Raw genomic sequence first — 26,120 nt, 5'->3', positions numbered from 1 at the left:
TTAATGCTTGAGATACCTGGGTAGTAGCAAGGGTTGTGGTTTGTCCCACTTGCTCCAGGTCAGAGATTGTGACGCCTGGGTAGTAGCCGCAGTAGTGGTTGTTCCACTGGCTCCAGGTTGAGCTGTTAAACACCCGCCTGGGTAGTAGCCGCAGTAGTGGTTGTTCCACTGGCTCTGGGCTGAGCGGGTAGTAGCAAGGGGGTTGTAGCTCAAACCTACTTGCTCCGCGAGGGGTGTTTCTGTCCATGGATAGCTACCAGGACGTGTCGGGTTGGCTATATAACCGACAGATGATATCATCAGCCATAGGGCAGGCATACATCATTTGCATACGTTTGAATTGTTTGGGTTTGCCTATTTGTTTTGGATTTCTATATCATATATGCTATGTTACTTGATTATATGCTACTTGTTCTACTTGTACCTTATTTGTGTATTACTTGTCTGTATTGCTTGTGTTTGTACAACTGAGAGATCCCTCATGATGGTGTTGGTGGATGTTGGGGCTGTTCTTGATGAGATGAATTGATAATGCGATTGCATAATGATGATGATTTTTTGAATGAGATCATTTGAGCCCCCTGGGTAGACGCAGTGATGAGATTTCACTAGCTCCAGGCGAGGGTATGATGTATTGATATAGAGTTGCTGAGGCAGAACAACTGATGATGGTTTTGCTTATGATTCTGAGTCTAATTTGTGGAAGAATCAGCGAGTTGGGAAACATGTGTAACATGAACTAGATTTAGTATCCCCTTACGACAAATGCCTATTTATGGATTAGTGAGAATCTAGGCTGGATACTTGGTGAAAAGGAGTTTAGGATGCTTAGTGAGTTTTTATTACAGTGCATTGTATTTATTTGGCACTTTTACCGTACTGGGAACCCATGGGCCCGGGGTTCTCATTCCGTATATATCTCTTGTTTTTCAGATACAGGTCCAAGTGCTCAGAAGTGAGCTGTGGTACGTCTGAGAGACGGCGAAGATCTTTATTTTCTCTACTTTGTGTTTTGCTTAGAATCTCTCCATCTTTGTTTTGAAAAGATTATATTATGTATTGAACTCTTTTGGAACTTGCCTATAGAGGCTCTTATGTTTCCTTTGGGAGAGATTAGGATATACTGTTGTCAGTTACTTTCATACTGTACCCTAGCCGACCTAAACTTCGCGGGTCGCGACTAGTGGCTATTACTTATGTTATATATATCTATCTGTTATCTATCTCTTAATCTCCTTTATGCCTTGTCCGTATATCGCTTTCGGCTTCACAGTTTAACTTTTCGTTGTCGAAACGTGAGTGATACGTCTTCGCGATTTTATTTCTACTCTTTTCAGGCTTCTCGATTAATACTCCTTTCGAAATTAACTATATTTATATATTAAAAATCCACCTGAGAGTCGTACCACCGTAATATCATTGACTTATGACTCGAGCATAAGGATTTGAATATTAGGGTGTTACATGCGGCGATCGGAGCTCCGTAGCTCAAGATATGAGCTTGAGAAGTTGAGAGTGAATAGTGTTAATGGAGGGTTTCTCCTCCCTCTCTTCTGTCAGCATGAGTGTGTGTGTTATGAGTGTGTTGTGTGTGTTTGGGTTCATTAATGAACCCTTATATATGTTGGGCTTGGGCCCAACTTGGACCCGGTCCAACCCGTTAGCGTTTTTAGCCCGTTCGGCCTAACTTTGGGCCAAACCTTTAACACTAACGCCCGGTTTTCCATCTCTAATATTTTTCTAAGGTTTTGATTGCTTTCACTGCTTCTCGCGCAGCACCGAGCAGACTTGAACCGGTTCAACCGGTTCGACTGTCGGTTCGCAGTTTTTCACGGTTTTTCGCAGAAAACACATTTTCTGACTCGGAAGGACCTAATGAGTCCAAAAATCATATTTAAATCCCCAAATTCTCATCATAACTTTCCGAAATTTAATTTGGGCATTTAAATGATTTTATCCATAAAAATTCCAATTCTTACAAATGCTAAATTCGATGAGCTTAGAATAAATATTTTTTGAATTATTATATTTTACAATTTTTATACTATTAAGACTAAAATTTAAAATAGTATTCATCACATTATATACTAGGTGCATTTATTTTTTAGAAAACAAAACTCACAAAAAAACATATTAAATACTTACCATTAATAAAGTACTAAGTGCCCTCATCATTTTTAAAATTTTTCTATCCATCTACATTTGTAGCTTTAGTCAGAAATTAAAAAAAAAAAATTATATCTTTAGTCCTTTGTTCTATGTACTTTTTACATGCATCTTCATCCGCATGACATGGCTCCTTAATTACACCATTCTATACACTTATTTAGGTTTTGTACAACTTTTTTCATTCATATAAATCTATTTCTTGATTTTCTCGATGATGTGTCACAGGCTTCGTTGTATTTCTGTGACACATGTCAAGATTATAGACATCATCATACTTGGAACCTATATTTTTTCGTTATCACAAATAAAGCCCTTGAATTCAACATCAACATAATAAATAATTATTTCAATTATCAATATTATTAGTACATAAAAATACATCGTATTTAGTCATATCTCTCTATAATTCCAAATTCATGATAAATAAAATTAGGCTTTATATAAACCTAAATCATTTTTAATATTATTAATATTATTATATGCAATATAATTCTCAAATTAATTATTAGAATATTATTTCATTAGTTTGTGTTCCATCTCTATTTTAAGAGTAGCAAATTGTCAATGTAAACAAAATAAAAAAAAATCTTATATTCTAATGGAATATTATCTTAGAATTCTTTATTATTATTTGGATTTTATTTAACTCCTCCTTGAATTCAATAAAAGGTCATCAAATTATTTTATCCAAAATATAGTCGAAAATTACAAAAGAAAAATTTAAAAATTTAAAAATATAATATTAATATTGAATATTATATATATACAATAGTGAGTCAATGAGGATAAATATTGTCCCTTCCCTACTCTTAGAGTAGTGAATTATCAATGTAAGCAAAATAAAAAATCTTCACTATATAGTAAAATATTGTCTTAGAATACTTTATTATTTTAATTTTGTTTAACTCCTTCCTGAATTCATTAAAGTAATAAAAGGGTTATCAAATTACTTGACTCAAAATATATATAGTCAAAAAGATTGCAAAAACTTTAAAAAGTTAAAAATGTAATATCAATGTTAAGTATTATGTATAACAACGACGATAAAAGAAAAAAAATAAACATTTTTTTTACTTATTTTTGAAAAGGTTAAATATATCTTTTATCTTTAATAAGTAATATTTTGAAGTATTTACAAATTCCCATACTACATCTCTGCTTATTCAATTTATTATATATCAAATTTTTTTAAATTTTAATTATAATAATGTCTTTTCATTTCAAGTTCTAATAAATTTTAATATTTCTCCTCTAATATTTTTTTATATAGTTAAATTTTTTGTTGCTTAATTATTTCAATTTCCACTGTAATTCCAACTCGGTTGCTACGATCCCTCATCGTTCTATTAACCAACTAACTATGTCAAGATATAAATTAACATATTACTGGCAACAACAAATTATAATGTTTTATAATCATTGTTAATGTGTTTTATTGTGCCATCTAACTATTTGGAGTATTTTTGAATTTCTGACATTGTAATGAGAGTTAGGACTCGTTAGTTCGTTCAACCATGAACCATGGTAGAAAATGTATTTACAAAATATTTCAATGTTTAAGTTAATATTTATGTTTGTGTTTAGGATCATCAGACTTAGTCTTTTTTGGTTCATTTTCTCTTTTATAGGATATTGTTTTTTTTCTCCTTATTGGACTAATTAATGACTTCCATCTATCATGGTTCAAAATCACTTTCACATATTATTACTTAGAGAAAATTTCACTCCCCTTCCCTGCGAGATGCTAAAATGATACTCTCCTCCCCTCTATTTTATAAATGTACATTCTCCTCCATTCTAACTTTTAAAAAACCTCCCTTTTTAATCCATTTTAAATTTTTTGTGTTAACTAATATTAACTTTATCTATTTTTTAAGAAAAAATAAATTATTTTTTGAAAAAATATCCATTAACAAAAATTTTATTTTTTATTATTAAATTTTGCTTACTAAAATACCCTTTTAATAAATTATTTTTTTATTGCTTAAATTGTATTTTTATTAAACTAATTTAAAAAAATTAATAATTAAATTATTTTTTCTAAAATATCTACTTTTCAATAATTTTTTAATTATTAAATTGTGATTTTACCAAAATTTTTGTTAACAATTATTTTTATATTTTACTATTAATTTTTTGATATCAATATATATTATTTTAACATTAAATAAAAAATTTTACCACTGTTAATATATATATATATATATATATATATATATATATATAACAATTAATATATATTAATATTGAAAAATAATTTTACTAAAATTTTTTATTTATTGTTAAAAAAATATATATAGATATCAAATAATTAATAGTAAAATATAAAAAAATTGTTAATGAAAATTTTGGTAAAATTCTAATTTAATAATTAAAAAATTATTGAAGAGTATTTTAGAAAAAAAATTATATAATTATAAAATTTTTTAAAAAATACAATTTAATCAATAAAAGAATAATTTATTAAAGAATATTTTGGTAAGCAAAATTTAATGATAAAAAATAAAATTTTTACTAATGGGTATTTTTTTAAAAAATAATTTATTATTTTTTTTTAAAATGGATAAAGTTAACATTAGTTAGCACAAAAAGTTTAAAATGAATTAAAGAGGAGGTTTTTTAAAAGTTAGAAGGGAGGGGAATGTACATTTATAAAATAGAGGAGAGGAGAGTGTCATTTTAGCATCTTGTAGGGGAGGGGAGTGTAATTTTCTCTATTACTTATTAGGCATTAATTTAGAAGTATATGAGGCTCTTTTCCTTTCAGAGCATTTAAATTTGGTTAATAGTTAAATTTGTCTTTAAAAAAATTATTTATTTTTTAAATTAATTTTCAAATAAGTTTCTTAGTCACATTAATTATTGAAAGATAAAACGTAAGTTAAATTGATTCTTCTGTCAATTAGATGATAACATTTTACATTAAATGTCACGTAACATGATGTTATGATAGATTAATACCAATATATTTAAGTTCTCAAATCTTTATTCTTATGTTAGAATAATTATATTATTTAGATGTCAAATTTGATGAGCTTGAAATAAACATTTTCTGAATTATTATATTTTATAATATTTTATACTATTAGGACCAAAATTAAAAGTAGTATTCATCATATCACATCAAGTACTAGGTGCATTTATTTTCCAAAAAACAAAACTCACAAAAATTCGAAGGAATAAAAATAGAACATATTAAATACTTGTCATTAATAAAGTATCAGGTGAACTTATCATATCTATTGTAAAACGAATAATATTACACATTTAAATCTTTTTATTAATTAAGTCTAACTAATAATTAAGTTGGTCTAACATAACAAAAATCAGCTATAGATAACATATATTATTCTAAGTATTTTTATTTAACCTGATTAGACTTAGTTCATAAAAAGACTTAAAGGTATCGGCGAATATTGTCATGAAATTCAGCAATAGTAGAACAAATATTCCAATTATCATTATTACTAGGGCATAAGACACACCAATTTTACCCATATGTCTCTTCCTTTTTTGTTTTGCAACTACAAATTTATGATACACTACTAAGCTAAGGTTCATATAAACCTAATAAAATATTCCTCAACATTATTATATATATAATATAATTCTTGAATTAAAATATTCCTTGATATACTAAGAAGGGTAATTTACCGATGTAAGCAACAATAAAAAAAATTTATGACAATATTATTTTGATTATATTTAGTTAGATATCTTCTTGAATTCAATAAGTTCAAATGAAGAGTCACCAAACTATATGAATCAAAATAGTTGAAAAGGCAATATTAATGTTGAGTGTTATGACACTACAAGAAAAATAGTTTATTGCCACACTTTTAAAATTTGTCAAAATGTGTAGTAATAGCTTTTTATTTTGTTTTTTAAACTATCGACACACTTTTAAAAAGATCACATTCGCAAGTGTACTGATTGTTCTATCACCACATTTTTATTAATCTATTAACATGCTTTATTTTTTATCACACTTTTATATATTGTCACATTTAAAAGCAGAGCCATATATGTAATCTTATAGCCCACGTCTCTAGCTCTGTTCTTGCTTTCCTGTCGGCACGTGCCTCTGCTAATGCTTCAACCTCCATAGCAGCATAAGGAAAAATATTTTATTTATGTCTTTAATATTTTTTAAATTGTCTATTACATGCATGATTGTTCGTTCTATTTACATGTCTAATATTTTAAACGTTTTGATTGTGCTAATAAATTAAGATTTTAATTTTAATATATTGACAATATAAAATATTTATTATATATATTATATTTATTATTTTAAATAATTATTTACGTAATTAATAAAATAATAATTATTTTTATTAATGTGATATTATGTAATTAAATAATTATTTAATATATATAACAGTGCATCAAAATTTATAGATTAATAGTTAAAATAATCCAAAATTACAGTTGTTTAAATTTTCTCTTTATTTTGTTTTGGGTACTTGGTGTCTAATTTTTAATTAATTATAGTATTTAATTAGCAAGCCTCCACTCACCCCCCAATGCATGAACCTGAGTCCAAAAATAATTACACCTACACACATATATATAATACGTGATTCGATAATCAACTCATATATTTTTTAAATAAATATTAAAAATTTAAATATATAATAATATATTAATCAATAATAAATTTTTAAATAAAATCTAAATTAATGGTAGATTAACTTTTTATTATCACATTAAAATAAAAAATATCATAAAAAAACGTATAATTCTATATTGAATATACACTTAAAATAATTATTAAATTAGTTATTAATATAAATTATATATTGAAACATAAAATATATATTAAAAATAAATTAAGTAATACATATATTATTTATATGAAAATATATAATAATTAATTTAATTGTTTATATTTTTTATTTAAAGATTCCAACATTTCATACGCTTCATCTAGGCATCTCTGAAATTTATCTTTACTCCCACCAGAGTATCCTTTGCACCGTTCTACAATTTTCAACATTTCGTCTCCTATTTCGCAAAATATTCTGCAAGTTTTCCATCTATTTTCTGATATTTTTGACGCTAATTTGTCATAGCTTCGGTTGCATTTGTTGTAACATGCTTTTAGATCTGAGACATCATCCACAGCTCTTGGAAACCATGGTTTTTCATTATCACGAATAAAGCTATCAAATTCAGCGATAACGGGACAAATAATTGTTCCGATTATCATTATTATTATTATTGCATAAAACATATTGTGTTTAGTCATTTCTCTCTCTCTCTTTTACAATTACAAGTTCATGATGATAAATGAAACTAGCTAGGTCTTATATAAGCCTAAAATCATTGTTAATATTATTAATATTATTATATACGGTATAATTTTCTAATTAATTAGAATATTCCTTGCTCAGTTTGTGCCCCTCCCCTATTCTAAGAGTAGCAGTGAATTCATTAAAAATGAATTTATTAAAATAATAAAGGATTATCAAATTACTTGACTCAAAATATAGTCGAAAAGATTGCAAAAACTTTAAAAAATTAAAAATGTATTATCAATGCTAAGTATTATATGTATAACACTGGGGATAAAAGAAAAAAAACTTTTTTTTACTTATTTTTGAAAAGGTTAAATTTGATTAATAACTATTCGTCTTTAAAAAGATTATTTATTTTTTAAATTGGTTTTTAAATGATTTTTTTAGTCATATTAATTACTGAAAGATAAAACGTAAGTCAAATTGATCTTTCTCAAATGCCACGTGACATGATGTCGTGGTAGGTTAATGCCAATATTTAAGTTCTCAAATCTTTATTCTTATGTCAGAATAATCATATTATTTGGATGTCAAATCCGATGAACTTGGAATAAACATTTCCTGGATTATTATATTTTATAGTATTTTATACTATGGGTAATGTTAGGGAGACAAAAAAAGTCAGAACTTGCCTTATTTAACATTTATTAATTATCGCAACAATTAATAAATGCTAAATAAGGCAAGTTATAGTTGTTTTTGGCTGATTTTCTTTGGTTATTAAATATTTCCGTTATACTATGAGGATCAAAATTAAAAGTTGTATTCATCATATCACATCAAGTACTAGGTGCATTTATTTTCCAAATAACAAAACTCACAAAAGTTCAAAAGAATAAAATAGAACATATTAAATACTTACCATTAATAAAGTACTAAGTGCACTTATTAATATCTATTGTAAAATGAATAATATTATACATTAAAATTTTTTTATTAATCAAGTTTAGTTAATAATTAAGTTGGTCTAACATAACAAAAATTAATTATAGGTAACTTTATTTTATGTATTCTTATTTAACCTGATTAGACTTAATTCATAAAGAGATTTAAAGGTGTCGACGAATATTGTCATGAAATTCGACAATAGTAGAACAAATAATATGATTCTTGAATTAAAATATTCCTTAATATACTGAGAAGGGTAATTTACCGATGTAATTAGTTCAAATAATTAGATATCTTCTTGAATTTAATAAGTTCAAATGAAGAGTCACCAAACTATACGAATCAAAATAGTTGAAAAGATAATATTAATGTTGAGTGTCATGATACTATAAAAAAAACAGTTTATTGTCACATTTTTAAAGTTTGTCGAAAAGTGTAGTGATAGTTTTTTGTTACACTTTTTAATCTATCAGTATGCTTTTGAAAGGGTCACATTTACAAGTGTGCTGGTTGTTCTATCACCAATTCACCACGCTTTTGTTGATCTATTGACACGCTTTATTTTTTGCCACACTTTTATTTATTGCCACGCTTAAAAGAGAGCCATATGTATAATCATTTATAACCACGTTTTTAAAGCGTGTCAAAAGTTAGACATACAATCACACTTTTAAAACGTGTCTATTAGGTTGGTTTTGGCTACACTTTAAAAACGTGTCGATAGAAAAAGATATAACCACGCTTTTTTAAATGTATCTAGATTTGAACCTATTGCTACGCTTTTAAAGCATGTTATATCCTTATCAAATTAAAAAAAAAAATTGGTATGTGCTTTTATACGCACTCCAAAAACAATCAAAAGAATTGACAAAAATATGTGATATTATTTAAAAAAAATTATCAATAAAAATTAGTATTTAATAGAATTCAAACCAAATTAAATATCAATCTCTTATAGTTAAAGTAGTTATAAAATATACCATAAAAAAATAAATAAAAAAACGTGTCACACTAAAAATGTGAAAAATAAAAAGACTCAGCTTTTTCAATTGATTCAAGACTATGCTTTTGTGTACATAACTATGCTTTTTCATATTTTCCTCCTTTCTCTTCAAAATTCCTTTTACTTTGGTATCTAAGCAAATACTTTTTATTCTGTTTTTTTTCTTCCAAATCTGTGATCCCTTTCTGGAGTTGCAATAAAATAAGGAATATCACAGCTATTTGAACATCCAAATAGAAAAAAATAGCAAGTATATATGTACTATATGTGTAGTATATTCTGATTTTTTAGAGTATAAAAACGAGCACACTAAAATTTATCACAAGTTACTTATGGTAAAATTGCCTAATGCTTGCTTTTCTTTCATATATTGATATAGTATTCTTCCCACCTCCACAATTCTGTATAAATGTATATGAATTATGCTATTATTCTGACTGTGTAGCATTATTCACCACAAAATTTTATATATTCACATTCTTTATTCCTATAATCATTATATTTCACTAATGTAAAAAATACATGATTTAACTAAAATATTTTTACACATCTTGGATAATTATAATAGTAAGTATTATTTAGGATGATAGAAGCTTTTATTAGGGATTATGATCGCACATGTGGGTATCCAACCTGCTTCCACCCAATCATAGCAAATTAGCAACCCGACCCTACTCACCCAATTTTCACTCCTAATATAATGTACATGTTTATAAGAGGATATATACATATGATGAAGTATACACCCTGTCCTATCTATTATAACCCTACCTTTATGACACTGATAATTTCATAGTACAAGCACATATCACTACTAGAAATAAGATTTTTTTGGACAAAATTTCAGATCGTCTGATTGACTGTTTAATTTTGGATAAATTTAAAACAATTTTTAAACAATCTTTAGTGGAAATTTTAAAAAAATATATTCTATCATAAATTTATCTAAATTTTGTCTCAAATTTTAGCGTTATTTTTTTTTTGGATGACGTCAAAAATTTTAAATAAATTAGCAACATATTTTGGACAAAAACTATAATTCGTCTATATTTTATCTGAATATATGCAATAACTTCAGATGAATTTAGGACGGATTTAGAAAACCATTAAGTCTATCTTAAATTTGTCTAAAATTAATCTTATATTCTTGGTTTAATTACTCTGTTGGTCCTTATAGTTTCACAAAATTTTTAATTAGGTCCATGTACATTTTTTTTTAATTGAGTCCTCACACCAATTTTCTTTTTAATTAGGTTCCTACACTTTTTTTCCTTTTATTTGGGTACCTACACCAATTTTTTTTAGTTAGGTCCCTATAAAATTAAGCCAATTACTGTCAAGAGGGACTTAATTGAAAAAAAATTGGTACAGGGATCCAATTAAAAAGAAAAAAGTATAAGGACTTAATTGAAAATTTCATGAAACTATAAGAACCAACAAAATAATTAAACCTATATTCTTTTACTATAACTAATCCTTTGAAGTAGCCAAAACTTTTTCCTATAAATTTGGGACGAAAATAATATAATTGGTAAATTTCACATAAAAGTACATCAATATTTCAAACGAATTTCAAACACTTATTTAAAAACTTTAACATTTAATATAAAAATATTGTTTATATTTTAAATTTGTCGATTTGTCTCAAATACATTTCCTAGCTATTCCAAAATCAAATTTCTTTTTTGTAAAATAACCTTAATTATGTAGAACTTATAAAAAGCATATTTTTTATATTCAGACTCAATTTTAAAATCTCTTGATTAAAATATAAAATAATTATCATATTGATTAACTTCTCACTTATTATTATACATATTTAAAAAAAATTGGATTAAGAAGTACGTTAGTGCATGCTTATTTATACACCCGTCTTTTATAACAACTAATTCTTTAACCTTTACAAAATCAATTTAACATGTTTTAACATTCATGTATTAGTAACATTATTTTTTAATTTACACGAAAAATAAAATGAAATAAAAATAAAAATCAAACAAAATTCGATAAAATACATATACACTAGCACATATGTATGATACAAATATAGCTCGAAATATACACATCCATAATGTAAGGAAGGGTTAATTCAAAATAAAAGAAAAATTGATATCTTTGAATTAAAATTTATTTTGACTCCTGAAATTTAGATTCGATCTCAATTTCAACCTTTAAATTTTTAGTTATCCAATTAGCACCCCAAATATTGAATTGTGTTTTACGTTTGTGCCTATAGTTATCTCTATTAACAGAAAATTGATGTGACATGTTAAATTGATACCGTGTATATTTACATAACACCCAACTTAGTAAAATAAATGTGTGATGAATGAATGATATGATAAAAGTTATTTTCACTTAATATGAATCCATATAAATTAGGATTTTAACATCTACGTAGGGATCAAATTGAGTGAGAACATCATTTTTAGATCACATGCACTAACCTACATAGCTTCAATTTGTCTTAAAAGCGGCCATGTTGATTTTGGCACTTGTGTAATCAATTCCTCACACCGTCTCTCACTTGCCTATAAAAGAGAAGCCAAATGATGCCAAAAGTAGAAATATAATTTCTAAAACTTAAGAACACAAAAAAAAAAAGTAAGATCCTCAGAAAGCGATATAATTAAAGGAAAAACAGAGAGCAGGGGGAACACTATGGTAACGTTTTTGAAGATCCTCATTCCTCAATGTTTCTGCGAAGAATTTTTCCTTTGAAGACTGCTTGAATATGGACGGACAATACAATGGAATTTTAATTTTCTTTATGAACGGAAAATAACTAAAATTTAAAAGCAGTCTCCTAAGAAAGCCACTTTGAAAATAGAATGACAAAATAATCAAATCCTGTTGTTCCTTTCTACTTAAAGTTTGCCTCAATTCTTCCAAGTACCTGGACCAGCATAGATTCATGTTCCTCGGCTTCTCTTATACGATTCTCTAGTTCTGTTCTTGCTTTCCTGTTGGCACGTGCCTCTGCTAATGCTTCAACCTCCTTAGCAGCATAAGGAAAAATATTTTATTTATGTTCTTAATATTTTTTAATATTTTTAAAATTGTCCATTACACGCATGATTGTTCATTCTATTTACATGTCTAATATTTTAAACGTTTTGATTGTGCTAATAGATTAAGAATTTAATTTTAATATACTGACAATATAGAATATTTATTATATATATTATATCTATTATTTTAAATGATTATTCACGTAATTAATAAAATAATAATTATTTTTATTATAATGTAACGTCATGTAATTAGATAGTTGTTTTATATAATAGTGCAGCAAAATTTATAGATTAATAGTTAGTCCAAAATTACACTTGTTTAATTTTTCTCTTTATTTTATTTTGGGTACATTGGTGTCTAATTTTTAATTAATTACAGTATTTAATTAGCAAGCCTCTTATCACGGTATTGGACACACTCCAATACTACTATGTCGACACTTGAATTTACTCAATTTCTTGAGCTAAGACTAAGTTAGCTTAACTCTCAGTACTTTAGCAAAAAAGCTAAGAATACAAGAGAATACAAGAGAAAGGAAGTTTTGGTGGAAATAACATTTTATTGTTCAAGTGTTTATTACAAATGATTCACACATTACTCACTCTCACTTCCTATTCATAGCCATCCACCTCCTTAATGGATGGTTAGAATTAAATCTAATCGACGGTTCAGATTAATCATTCAAAACCTTTTTACAAATATCTATCCTATATATCACAACTTTCTAAATACTTTTAGAATATTTCATACTACTCTTTATACTCTTTTATACATCCACAATCTTCTAGAATATTCTATGACGTTTCAGAGTCTTCTAGAACCTTTTAGGATATTTTGAGACCTTCTAGGACATTGTAAAACATTTCAAAACTATTTAGAACATTCTCAAACACTCTAAAAAATTATATAAATACTATTAAATTTAAGCTTCTAAAATTTATCGTGACACTCCACTCACCCCCAGTGCATGAACCTGAGTCCAAGAATCATTACACCTATTTAACTTTAACATTTAGCAACACACACACACAATTTATGCTTTAATTATTTAGTTGTTGCGACGTTTATTTGCATCGGTGGGTAGCTAAAATATTTTTATTTTTTTTCGCTGATCTTTACACTAATACGTGATTAGATAAACAACTCATATATTTGTTTAAATAAATATTAAAAATTTGAATATATAATAATATATTAATCAATAGTAAATTTGTAAATAAAATTTAAATTTATGGTAGATTAACTTTTATTATTACATTAAAATAAAAATGTCATAAAAAAAGCGTATAATTCTATATTGAATATATATACACTGAAAATAATTATTAAAAATAAATTAAGTAATACATATAAATATATGAAAATATATAGTGATTAATTTAATAGTTTAATTTTTTATAACATAGATTTCACAGTTTCATTCCATACTTCCATGCATCTCTTAAATTTATCTATATTCCCACTAGAGTATTCTTTGCACCGTTCTATAGCATAGTTTGCCGCTTTGCACAACGTTCTGCAAGTTTTCCATCTATTTTCTGATTTTGGTGACGCCAATTTGTCATAGCTTTGGTCGCATTTGTTGTAACATGCTTCTAGATCTAAGGCATCAGCCGCAGTTTTTAGAAACGATGGTTCTTCATGATCACGAATAAAGTTATCAAATTCAGCGATAACAGGATAAATAATTGTTTCAATTATCATTATTATTATTATTACATAAAACATATTGTGTTTAGTCATTTCTCTCTCTCTTTTACAATTATAAATTCATGATGATAAATGAAACTAGTTAGGCTTTTTATAAGCCTAAAATCATTGTTAATATTATTAATATTATTATATACAGTATGATTCTCTAATTAATTAGAATATTCCTTGTTCGCTTTGTGCCCCTTTCCTATTCTAAGAGTAGTAGTGAATTTATTAAAAATGAATTCATTAAAGTAATAAAGGGTTATCAAATTATTTGACTCAAAATATAGTCCAAAAGATTGCAAAAACTTTAAATAGTTAAAAATGTAATATCAACGTTAAGGATTATGTATAACAACGAGGATAAAATAATAAAAAAAACACTTTTTTTTTTACTTATTTTTGAAAAGGTTAAATAATATATCTTTTATCCTTAATAAGTAATATTTTGAGTATTTACAAATTCCCATACTACACTACACCAAATTAGTCAAATAGCTACACTTAATTTATGACCGTTATTTTAAGGGTCTCTATTAATTAATATTGTGACACTTCTACTCTTAATTATTAAACCGTTAGTACTGACTCTATATTTGCTCACTCTTTTTCTTTCTTTTTTTAACTTTTTATTTTTCCTGAAACTGTATTCACTTTCTCAATGCCGATTCAGATGAGATGAGAAGAGATGAGAAACAGAGAAAGTGACGTAACAACCTTCACCATGCTACAGTTCATCGTTCGTTGTCGTGATTCGCATTGGACATTCACCGTTCGCTGTTCACCGTTCACTATTCACTGTCGCGGTTCGCGTTCACCGTTCACTGTCCCTGCATCGTCCTTTCTCTTCCCTTCGAGTGCGACCCCTAATTCCACATCCAGCGACTTTTTCTTTTCTTCCAACCTTGATAGTGAGTATTTAATTGTTTTTCTACTATAATTTTTACCCCTGCAATTTCTTTGTTGTTGCTTAATGTTTGTTGTACTGAAGTTGTTGCAATTGTTTGATCTTGGTGCTCTATTTTGTTGCAATTTATTGTAATGATTATATTGTCATGTTTATATTTGCTATTTTTTTTAATTTTCTTATTTCTTTTTTCCGCACTCAACATGTTCGATGAAATGCTTCAACTAGATTTCTTTGAATTCTCTCTTTATTATTTCTTCTCTTGATTTTTTTGATATTTTTGTGCCTTGATGACATCATGAATTGGTTAGTGCTCTTCTTGAATTATGCAAATTGCTACGCTAAAAATGGAAAAGCTAATTAGCTGAACTTTAATCTTGGATTTCATCTCTCTATCTTATGTCCATCCTTGTAAAACGTGGTAGTTTTGTTTTGGTGCACCTATAAACTTGATGTGAGCTTGATGACTAATTTATAGAAAAAGCTAAAAGCAAAAGACCACCATCCCTACTAGTATCAAAAAACTATCTCTGACTAACTTTCTTGTGTTCATATTGACTTAGGTGTCTAACTTCTATATTATAGAAAATAAATTAATGTGGCATATGTGTCATGAGACAGAAATGGATTTGCTAATATATAAATGGGATCTCCAATTCTCCATTGCAATGATTGTTACTTAAGATATTGTTTAATTTTATAGCACATACCTTATTGCATTAATTCTTGCCGAGATATTTGTCGAAGAAAGAAATCAGTCTATGTTTTGTGAATTAAACCGCTTTAATTTGTTCTGTTATAAATTTTTAAATTTATAAATAGGAGCTGAGGGTGTGCAAGTTTATTTAATTTAATTAGTTTCTACTTTTTAGGGTCAAACATACACTTGAAACTCTTATAATATGTATGTTGGTTACTGCCAAGTGCCAAATGTATCTACTCAATTGTTAAAGAGTAAAGACAGAGCACATGGAAGAAAAAGTAGGGGAAGGTGTAATGTTTATTAGAGTAGCACCAAATTTATATTTTTCTCTATTCTTGTCTTTTGTCTTGGGTTAGATGTTCAATCACAAAAGTGGCATATGCAGAGCCTGGCCCTCTCTCTTGAGTAAATTTGTGATTATGACTAATCTGAATTGCTTTGAAGTTTGAAGTTTGAAGAGGTTCTTTGATGCTTGTTCTTCAGTTGATGGATGTTAAAGGCCTCACAATTTCACACGTCAAGAGCCATCTTTAGGTTCACTTTTATTCATTTTATTTTTTAAAAAAATAGTAAATAAATTGGTAAAAATTTCATGATATTCATTCTCTCTCTCTCTTTGTTTTTTCTTCAAAACCAGATGTACAGAAGCATGAGGGATGACTTGGGAAGGTAAGGTACTAATAAAAATCTTCTTTGACTTTTACTTCAAATCAAAGCATATGATCTTCAACAAAACAATGAGATTTTTGTTTCTTTTATTTTCATTGTGATATGCATAAAATAAAAATAATAAATATAAGTGTTGGTTTAAACCTTATCCTTTTCACACATATTTAAATTTTTCTGTTATAAATTTAAATTAAATTTTAAATTCAAACTCTTATTTTATAAATACTTTAAATACTTGTATTTGAATTTCATTTCTATATATATAATTTCCCAATTAGCATTTTGTGCTATACTAAATAACAAATAAACACCAAGATATAAACATATATAGAATGGGTGGGGAAGGACTGATTAATAAGACTTCTCATAATTCATTAAGCTCTTGATATTGATTTATTAATCATCTTCATCATCAATCATCAAAAGTTTAATTTCCATACTATATATGTGAATTTAAAATCCTTTTACATTATAATAATCAGGTATTGTCATATAAATAAAGTTTATATTTTAAATATTTTTATGAACTTAGAGATAGTAGCATCTAATTAGATATAAGTATATGAATTATCTCACAATACACACAAATTTTTATAAATTTATTACATCATTGACGCATAAGAGCTCAACTACATAGAATTAAAATTTGTCAAGATGTCCTTGATTAGCTAGGCCTATAATTTCTTATTAGTTTTTAAGAGAAATATTCTCCCCCTATTTTTCAAATTGAAGTTTTTTCTTTTTTCCTATAGTATGAATTCAACGCCGAAAAGGGGGAGGATAACAAGGGAGAGTTATACAATTTTGTCCTAGCTTGCCACCATACATAAGTGGATTGATCATTTTGGAGGGTCGACTACCCATGCCATCTTTTGACAAGGCACTGCATATTTTACTATTTTTTACTTTAATTTTACCAATCCACAATGAATTCAGTAGTTTGCATAAATTAATTAATCGAAATCTGTCAATAACTCATCAAGATTGAATGTCCATTAATATTTGTGTGATAGATCTTCATAAGGCTTTTCATGCTTAATTCTTTTAAAGGCTCAATAATTGCCACTACATATAGATAGCAGCTTCACTTTTGGTACCTCAACTTGGGAAGCTTGAGCATTTACAATATCTTTTTGCTGTTCTTTCTAAAGTGACTTTATTTTTTTCAGTTGATTTTAATTTAATGTATTTAATTTACTTGCATTCTCTTCTTTCTTGATTTCTTTGTACTGGTGTTTATGAATGAAATTCATTTTTTGTTGAAGTCCTGTTTAATACTAAACATTCTTGGGCAACATCCTTTAGGATAAAGTTTAGGAACATATGCATCAAGTCATGTAATAACGAATTATACTTTAGCTACATCTGATGGAGGAGAAGGAGCGGCAGAAAGCCAAAGCAAAGGCTAAGGAGGTTGAGGCAGCTGAGGCTGCAAAAAGAAGTGCTAGAGCTGCAGTTGCTTCATTGCTTCCTTCCAAGTTGTTTGGGAATAAGGATGCTGATTCAGAGGCTAAATGATGCAAATGCTTCTGAGCCAGAGTTGGTAGAGAGAATAACTGAAACTGAGAGTTCAGTTAATGGAGAGACTAAAAAAGAGGTAACCGCTTGAAGTTGTAACTTCATTAATCTTGATATGCTTAGATCAGGAAATTTAATGCATGTGTTTCTTCTTTATGAAAAATAGTTTTGAATAATAAACTTATGTTACCAAATTTTTTATTAATTTTATATGTAATTAAATTGTTGGGGAAAGGATTATGCAGTTATTGAGTTGATCAATTTCACATTGAAACTTCCTTTTCCTTTTCCCTTCTAGTGCTGCAGCTACAAGATTATGGCTCTTGGATTGTGACTTGTTTTATGACTAGAAATGAGAGTAATATTTATCTGGAAATTATACTGAACTTTCTTAAATGAGAGTAATGTTTCCTCCCATACTGATGATCTATTTGCTTTTCTGTGGGGTAGGAGTCTCAATTGAAATCAGGGGGCAGGCAGGATTCTTATGAAGGTTTGGCATAAATTACTCCTTGCTGTTGCCTGTTCTATCTTATGTCTATTCTTGTAAAACTTGGTAGTTTTGTTTGGTGCACCTATAAACTTGATGTGAGCTTAATGATTAATTTAATGTTAATTCATAATTCTGCGGTTCTTTATTACTTTTCCTTTATTAATTTTTCTATGTAAAATATTAATAATAGAGCTGATATAATAACTCTTATTATTTCTCACTGTTACAACTCTTAAACTGTATACATACCCAAGCATAGTTTAGTTGTTGATGAAGTCCTCAAATATTTTAATCTTTTGCTTATAACTACTACTTCTTGCTCTTGGATTATTTCATAGTTTATTCTTGTGTTTTCAAGCTCGGATTTGAAGTGACTGAAGATTGATCATTCACCATAAGGCTTTTGGACTGAACCGGAATAATGTTGTCAACTGCAGAAGAAGCTATTGAACTTACAGCAGAGGGACTGGATACCATTGAAGCAATTGATTGTATTTTAGGATCATCTTGGAGTTTCTTTTTGGGAACTTGATTCCAAGTATACTGGGTTAGTATGATGCAATCAAATACTTCAATGTTTCCTTTTGAATTGAGAGGTGAAAAGGTTTGATTAAGGCCTGTCTGTGAAATCTTTGTCATGTTTGGATCAGGAATTGTTATTAGTAGCTAGTGCTCTTCTTTGTTCTGTTTTATTAAGCTCTGACACAGTGAAATCATAATTAAGCATTTATGGTTGAGTAGAGACGGGTTCTAAACATCATTGTCCACTTGATTTGCAGATATTTGGAGCCAAATTGTCTGAAGGTATTTTTGTTGGCTCATTTCTCTCTATGTCATCAATAGCAGTGGTATGTTTTTCCTGTTTCTCCAAACCAAAAATTACTGTATATACCCCCCTTCATACTAAATCAGTTAATGGTTCCATCCCCACACCTTTATCCCAAATCCTAAACCTGAAAACCTTATAAGTTCATTTAATTGTAAATTTTTATGAGCTTGGGGTTATGCCATGTATTTCAAACAAATTCAAATGCGCATTAGTCTTGGTGGTAATCTTTATTTGGATATTTCTAATTTCCTATATTTCATGTTTCATTGCAAGTCCCTTTATTCGTGAATGCATTCTAATCATTGCATTCTCTCATTTGTAGAGGACAAGAGTTGCTTGTGAAGTAATTGTTGAAGTTTGATACTATTGAGGTTGAATGTGAAGTGAAGTTGAGGAGAAAAGTTGAGGATTAAGTTACAAGTACAATTGTTAGCTTTATATGTTTCGATTAAGTTAGGATTTTTTGAATTTACATTTTATGGATTATGACTATGTAAAATTTGTAGAATTTAACTTTTGAAATATATTGTTTCTATTTTTGTAAAACTTGTGAGATTGAGTTTAAATTTGTTGAAATATAATGCCATTTATTATTTTGTTGATAGACAAATAAATTATTATTTATAATAGAAATAATTTTTTTAATAATTAATAAAACAAAACATTGATGTTGGAGAGATTATGACAGTTTAAAACAGTCACTAAATACTGGAAAAAACTGTCATAGGAATTAGTAACTTAGTGACGGTTTTAAATCAAAAAATCGTCACTAAAAATATTGTGATGGTTTAAATTGTCACTAAATATACCTAAAAACTGTCATAAGAACTAGTAACTTAGTGACGGTTTAAAATAGTCATGAAATATAAAGAAAAACTGTCACAGAAATTAGTAATTTAACGACAGTTTTAAAACGTCGCGAAATGCAGCATAAAAAGCAACTTTACAAGTGTTACAGATTAGTGACGGTTTTATACTTCAAAAACCGTCACAAACAATTTAGCGACACTTCTTACCAACGGTGGTCCAAAACCGTCACTATGTCAACTGGCGACGCTCAAATCTGTGACGCTTTTTTTTACCGTCGCAAAACCATTTAGTGACGGTTAAAACCGTCGCCAAGCATTAAAAAAAACCGTCGCCAAAATGCTGTTTTGTTGTAGTGCTACATCTCTGCTTATTCAATTTATTACTTATCAAATCTTTTTAAATTTTAATTATAATAATGTCTTTTCAAGTTCTAACAAAATTTAATATTTCTCCTCCAATATTTTTTTATATAGTTAAATTTTTTGTTGCTTAATTATTTCAATTTCAACACTATAACTCCAACATGGTTGTTGCGACCCCTCATCGCTCTATCCACCAACTAATTATGTCTAGATATAAATTAACATATTACTGGCAACAACAAATTATAATGTTTTATAATTATTGTTAATATGTTTTAATTATTGTACGATCTAACAACCATGAACCATCATAGAAAATGTATTTACAAAGTACTTTATACTTAGTTAATATTTATGTTTGTGTTTAAGATTATTAGACTTGGTCTTTTTTATTGGTTCCCCTTCTCTTTTATAGGATACTATTTTTCTTTTCCTTATTGGACTAATGACTTCTTTTTTAATGTATATCGTGATTCTGTCATGGTTCAAAATCACTTTCACATATTATTACCTATTAGGCATTAATTTAGATGTATATGATGCCCTTTCCCTTTCAAAGCATTTAAATTAGGATTATAGTTTAATTTGTCTTTGAAAGATTATTTATTTTTTAAATTAATTTTTAAATAATTTTTTAGTCATATTAAATTATTAATCATTAAAAAATAAAACATAAGTCAAATTAATGATTATTTCAATTCATTAATTAAATAATAACATATTACATTAAATATCATGTAGTATAATGACGTAATAGGTTAATGTCAATATTTAAGTTCTCAAATCTTTATTCTTATGTTGGAATATTTATATTATTTGAATGTCAAAATCGATGAGTTTAGAATAAATACTTTTTGAATTATTATATTTTATAATATTTTATACTATTAGGACCAAAATTAAAAGTAGTATTTATCATATTAAATAAAAATAAAACATATTAAATACTTACTATTAAAAAAGTACTAGGTGCACTCATCAATATTTATTGTAAAATATATAACGTTACACATCTAAGTTTTTTTATTAATCAAGTTTAACTAATAATAAAATTGGTTTAATATAACAAAAATCAGTTATAAGCAACGCACATTATTCTAAATATTCTTATTTAACTTGATTAGACTTTGATGGTTTCAGTGGCTAAGAGAATGGGGGTTGAATCTTAGCCCCCTTTTTCGAAGCTACTACTTGCTGATCTTCAGAAGATACTTTTCTGTTTTTGCTCGTCACTTGACACGAGCAACTCAGTTTTGTCTCGTCCCTTGCCACGAGACTTTTTGTTTTGTCTCGTCACTTGGCACGAGATAATTCTGGCTTTTGCTCCTGTGTAATTGAAAACAGAATTGGAGTAGAAGAAGAAGAAGATTGCACCAAGATGTATCCTGGTTTGGCTGCTAAGTGCAGTGCAGCCTACATCCAGTCTCCATCACAAACATGATGGAATTTCACTATAATCAATCTGATTACAACTTGTAAAGTGCTAACCCAACTTACAAGGGGATTCCCACAGAATCATGATACACAACAAAGATGTACAAATGAACTCTAAGACATCAATGGCTTTTCTTTTAATTTTGCACTCTCTGCCTTTTTCCGCTCTATGGCTTTTTCATTACAAACCTCACTGTTTGCCTTTTACCATGAGACTCAAGACATGACAAAATTAAATAGAAAAATACAAAACTGAATACATTGAAGGAGAAGAGAAAACTGTTAGCTCAGGTAGCTCTGAGAACTCTGTGCCTTGCACTCTCAAATTTTTCTCCTTGCTTCCAACAGTGGTTGTTCCCCCTTTTTAAAGAAGAGGAAAGCCTCCACACTTGAAGCCAAAACCGAACCAACTTCTTCCTCCTTCAACTAACACAGAACCGGTTCGGCCACACAGAGAGAGAAGAGATAACCATGCATTAGCCAACATGCAATTACCTCTAGTCCTTTCTTGATCATCACCCTTCATCAATCCGGGCTCTCCATTCTTGGCTTGCTCTCCAAGATGGATTTCTGGCCCTTGATGCCTCATGATGATAATGACTTCATCTGCTTCAATCTCTGCCTTCAACCATCACTTCGCCACTCTAGCTACTCCCTGTGGTGGTTGAGCAGAATCAAAGACAAGCCATGCTTCAAGAATCTCCTCTAGCTGGCCGAATCTTCTTCTTCCATTTTTGAGCATGAAAGGCTCAAGATAGCTTCACCAAAACTAACCACATTTGGTAAGCATCTTAGCTGTAAACCCCGCTAAAATCGGTGAATTATTAGTTAATAAATTGAATTTTAGTTAGGAATGCTAAAAATGCAAAACTAATATCAAAATAGGATAGGGCTCGTTGAAACGAAAATTTTGATACCAATTTCGAAAATTTGGTCCAAAAACGGACCGAAAAGGCCAAACCGGTTGAACCGGGGCCCAAACCGGGCCCGTGGGTCCAACCGGACCCAAACACTTAAAAGAGGCAGCAGCTCTTTTCTTCCTCACAAGCTGCTGCGACGCCATTACAGCAAGGGAGGGAGAGGAGATTCACAAACCCTCACCATTCCTTCCAACTACCATAACTTTCTCATCCGGGCTCCGATCGCCGCACCGTTCGCGGCCACGCGTCGGGCTCGTCGAGCTCTTCAATTTTATCTAAACAAAACAGTAAGTGAATCGGTTTTTCCTAGCTCCATTTCTGCTGGTATATGAATTTCGAGTTTAAGGTTTGAGAAACTCAATTCCTTTATGATTTTTATGTTTTAGGGGTTCACTAGACTTGATTTCTTGTGGGTATTGCTCAAGGATCAGTGGGTAAAGGTAAGAGGTCTCAAACCCTAATAAAATTTCTGAATTTAGGCATTTGGGTATTGAGTTGTTATGTTGGATGTGTTAATTGTGGTTTAGGTAGTGTGTATGTGAATGTTGATGCTTGTTGGAGGCTTGTTGGTGATCAAGCTTGGTTTGGGCTGTTTGATTGAGTTTGGAGGGGCTGTAATTTTGAGTTGTGAGGCTGCCTTGGGTGAACTAAGTGATCGGCCAAGGTATGGTTTAAGTTTCGCACGTTTAATATCTACGGTGTTGTGAAAACTTAGGTTAGAAGAACCATAGGATAAGTTGAATTGTTAATGGCATTTAATGAGTAGCTTGGTATTGTTGTTAGTATAATTTTGGTAATCATATATTGGGAATAGGAGGCCTTGAGGTTATTAATTTTATGCCCTTGGACTTGCTTATGATGGATTGTGTTGGTGTTGGTATAGATTGATGATTATGGTTGATGTTTGTTCTTGAAAAAAATTGTTATGTGAATTGATGGTTTAATGCATGTATGAGAGTTGATGATGGCATTAATGGATTGGTTGAAAATAGCTTGAAATGGCTGTTGATGAGGTAGAAATGGAAGTGTTAGCAAATGTATGTGTTATAGGTAAGGAATTGTGAATGTGGTGAAAATGAGGTTTTGAAAGTGCTTTTGTAAAAATGATTTTGAGTGAACTTTGAAGGTGAAGAAAGTTGTAAATAGTGGCTCTTATGAAGAAAATAAGGATGTTAATGAAGTTTAATGTTAAGGTTTGGTACTTGATGATGTATTGATGATAATTGCCATGGCTTATGAATAATGATATCTGAGATACGAGTTTTCCTGGGTAAGAACCGTGGCTCGCCACCACGTGTTCCAGGTTGAATCTCGATACTCTGTTGACCCTACGTCGTAAGGGTGACCGGGCACGTATAAATTCCCGGGTATGGATAGCCCCCATTGAGCGATGATATAATAATTGAATGTGAACTCTATGCATAGACTCTTGGGGATGCGCGACGGGGGACAGTCTAAGGTTTTCGGACTTGTCGGGTTGGCTGGATAACCGACAGATGGGCCCCATCAGCCATAGAACAGGCATGCATCATATGCATTTGTTTGTTTTGATTGCTATGCAGTTCTTGGGTATGCCTAATTGATATATATTACCTGCTATTTGTTATACCTGCTATTTGTACTATTTGATCATTACCTGTGCATGAAGTTGTTTGGTTGCTTGTGCTTGTTGATTGAAAGTTGAAAATGAAGGATTAACCACATGGACGTATTTCGGTTCGGTGGCTATTGTGATTTCGGTTCAGAGGCTATTGTGATTTCGGTTCGGAGGCTATTGTGATTTCGGTTCGGTGGCTATTGTGATTTCGGTTCAGTGGTTTGTTGTTAGGTTGAGTTACCATATGAACGTATTTCGGTTCGGTGGCTATTGTGACTTCGGTTCTATGCAAGAATGATTTTCGGTTCAGTGGTTTGCTGTTAGGTTAAGTTGAACTTGAGTAAGTTAGGCAGATTTAGAATACCTACCCTTGTTTATGGTTTCTACTTTAGTGCTTAAGTTGGATAATTGAATAACGGGGTTCTAGGATTGCCTATGGCATTCTCAGGACCGTATTTCTTATGCGCGTGGCACTTTTACCATGCTGAGAACTTCCGGTTCTCATTCCATATTGTATTGTTGTTTTTCAGATGCAGGTCGAGAGGCTCCTCGCTAGGCGTCTGGATTCTGGAAAGCGAAGTAGTTCTTGGGTGTATTTTGGTTTCTATTTGTATATATGTATATATATGTGTAGCTTACTCTCCAAGTAACTTATGTATGCTGCTCCTCTTAGAGGTTGAGGGAGAGATAGGAGTTTACCTTGGTATTTTGGTATATTTTGGGGACACTTATGTATGTTTATATGTATATATGTATCCTCCGGCCAGCTTTAGCTTCGCAGGCTGAGTCAGAGGCTAGCTATGCTGTTCCTTGGTTTTTCTTTATCCCTTCGCTTATTGTTTTATCATGCTCCTATTAGGTTTCTTAGCACGCAAGTAATCCTATTCCTTGAGCGTTGCGCTTTTTATTTTGCGATTCTTGTTTACCCACTTTGTTTCAAGGCTCCTAGCATATTATTTTTTTCAGTATTATATGTATATCCTTACTATTAGAGGTCTGTAATACCACACTACCTCTGTTCTATGACTTAAGCGTAAAACAGTGTGTAGTAGGGTGTTACATTATGGTATCAGAGCAGTTCGTTCCTATAGAGCCTGAGGACAGACTGATTGTGCTTTTGTGCATTCTCTGTGTATGTGTTTATGTGCTATTAGGATATCTAATTGATATATGTAGCATAAATGTTCATGAGTATGCATTTGGGACTTAAAGCACTGAACTTGAGATATTGAGACTGATCAACTTGATATCACTTGTTCGGTGTGTATAGGGACCAGATGTCTACTCGCGGACGCGGACGCGGGCGAGGTAGAGGCCGAATAGGCAATGCCATGCCTGAGGCATCAGGAAACACTCCTAATCCTATAGACTTCATGGCCGCATTAGGCAATATGGCAGCAGCAATGCAAGCGACAGCTGAAGCCCTGGGAAACCAAATTAATAATGGAAACAATGGTAACAATGACGAGAACGGTCCAATGTCACTGCATTCCTTCCTGAAGGTTCACCCTCCAACTTTCAGAGGGACCTCGAATCCGACCGATGCTGATAATTGGATACAGGCCATTGAGCGAGCATTACAGGCTCAACAGGTTCCGGATGAGCAATGGGTTGAGTTTGGGACCTACCAGTTGCATGGTAAAGCTCAGCACTGGTGGCAGGGCATGAGGCGCATTCTGCAACCTGATGGGATTGTGATATCTTGGGAGTTGTTCCGAGATGAATTCTATAAAAAATATTTCCCCACTTCAGTTAGAAATGCCAGAGAACTTGAACTGCTTCAGCTTAAACAGGGACAGATGACTATC

At 29.9% G+C, this 26,120-nt stretch overlaps 2 long non-coding RNA genes across 11 annotated transcripts; both read left to right on the top strand.

The window, feature by feature from the left end:
• The first annotated feature begins 14,676 nt into the window (after positions 1 to 14,676).
• On the top strand, positions 14,677 to 19,768 carry LOC130961287 (uncharacterized). Of its 10 annotated transcripts, none has more exons than XR_009079472.1 (8): positions 14,677 to 14,981; positions 16,125 to 16,214; positions 16,318 to 16,349; positions 17,102 to 17,946; positions 18,318 to 18,360; positions 18,719 to 18,907; positions 19,140 to 19,208; positions 19,512 to 19,768. It is a non-coding gene; the product is annotated as an uncharacterized LOC130961287 (long non-coding RNA). The 10 variants fall into 10 exon arrangements; XR_009079477.1 differs by having other exon boundaries at positions 16,318 to 16,354; XR_009079473.1 differs by having other exon boundaries at positions 16,066 to 16,214; positions 16,318 to 16,354.
• A 3,090-nt stretch (positions 19,769 to 22,858) lies between these two features.
• Positions 22,859 to 23,319, top strand: LOC130961290 (uncharacterized). The gene is made up of 3 exons (XR_009079479.1): positions 22,859 to 23,002; positions 23,102 to 23,155; positions 23,243 to 23,319. It is a non-coding gene; the product is annotated as an uncharacterized LOC130961290 (long non-coding RNA).
• The last annotated feature ends 2,801 nt before the right edge of the window (positions 23,320 to 26,120 follow it).

Source organism: Arachis stenosperma, chromosome 2 (assembly GCF_014773155.1).
Source record: "Arachis stenosperma cultivar V10309 chromosome 2, arast.V10309.gnm1.PFL2, whole genome shotgun sequence".
Lineage (NCBI taxonomy): Eukaryota > Viridiplantae > Streptophyta > Magnoliopsida > Fabales > Fabaceae > Arachis > Arachis stenosperma.
The sequence above is the reverse complement of the archived record's forward strand: the minus strand, read 5'-3'. Positions and strand labels throughout refer to the sequence as shown.